The 1,366-nt window shown below is 46.2% G+C and overlaps 1 pseudogene; it reads left to right on the forward strand.

Annotated features, from left to right (window-relative positions):
• Window positions 1-306: 306 nt before the first annotated feature.
• LOC116752596 lies at window positions 307-1,069 on the forward strand (annotated as a pseudogene).
• The last annotated feature ends 297 nt before the right edge of the window (window positions 1,070-1,366 follow it).

Here is a 1,366-nt window from a genome sequence, read left to right on the forward strand (position 1 = left end):
CTGAGGCAAAAACCTTACCTGAAACAAAATTGTACAAACGTAAGTTTATTTCTGTCACCCTCATTTTCTCCATGCTGCCCAGGCTACCCTTTATCAATAGTGCTGCTTGTCTCTCCTCAGGCGTTATACCCTCATCCTCTCTCCTTTTCAAAACCTGTTCTTGGAAACTATTGAGACACATAATATTCCAAAGTATTTAAGAGTGACAGCAATTAAAAGGTATGAGTGCTGAGACCAACTGTCTTAACATGGCTTAATTAAGAATATACATCAGCTGAGGCCCCCGGACCGGCTTCCGCGGTCGCCATGACGGCGGCCGTGTTCTTGGCTGCGCCTTCGTTACCTTTGCGCCTGCGCTCGCCCTCTGCATTTTCACCATCGCCACCGCCATTGCGCATCATCTTCCCCGTCATTGGAGCTTCCTTCAGGTTGGTGTCTCTACTGCTTTACTCCCTTGTTTGGTTCATGGTAGCAACCATTGCTGACGACAAAGATGGACCAATACAGAAATATCTGCTGATCTTTGGAGTGTTAGACTCAGTCCTTATCCAAGAAATGTGCCGTTTTGCATATTATAATTTTTTTTTTTTAAAGCCCGTGTGGGCTTGAAGAGTATAAACCCAGGGGAGACAGCACCTTCTGTGTGATTAATGGCTTATGTTTCTGGTTTGGGCTTTGGAATCATGAGTGGGGTATTTCCCTTTGTAAATACCCTGTCTGACTCTTTGGGTCCGGGCACGGTGGACATTCATGGAGACCCTCCCCAGTGCTTCCTGAATTCAGCTTCCATGACGCTGGTGATCATATTGCTGCACGTGTTCTGGGGCACTGTGTGTTTGGATGCCTGTGAGAAGAAAAAGTGGTATGCCCTTCTTGTAGTTCTTCTCCCCTATCTGCTGGTGTCAGCCCTGAGCTTCATAAATCCTTGTTATGAATTAAAGCTGGTGTCGGCATACATCATCCTGGTGCTCATGGGCGTCTGGACATTCTTCATTTCTGCCGGAGCCTGAAACTCTGCCTCCTCTGCCAAGACTAGGACTCCGTCCTCTTCAAGCAGCACTCCAGCTAACCTCCAAGGACCGGCGCTCCTGAAACAGTAAGCTGAGCCTTTAGAAGAAGCTCAACTGTGTCTTCTTCTAAAGGTACATTTTCCTGGTGAAATTTAGAATAAACAGTACTATCTAGATACGATATGGCTTTCATGCAACGGCTTTCTGAAAGGGATACATCAGTGGTGTGCAGCCTGGCTGCAAGTTGGAATCACCTGGGAAAACATAAAGACTAATGTTCTGGGCTCCACCCTCCAGATTTAATTGGTCTGGGCATTTGGTAATTTTTTAAAGCTTCTTAGATAAAACTCCGATGT

This window comes from Phocoena sinus, chromosome 4, assembly GCF_008692025.1.
Source record: "Phocoena sinus isolate mPhoSin1 chromosome 4, mPhoSin1.pri, whole genome shotgun sequence".
NCBI classification, from domain to species: domain Eukaryota; kingdom Metazoa; phylum Chordata; class Mammalia; order Artiodactyla; family Phocoenidae; genus Phocoena; species Phocoena sinus.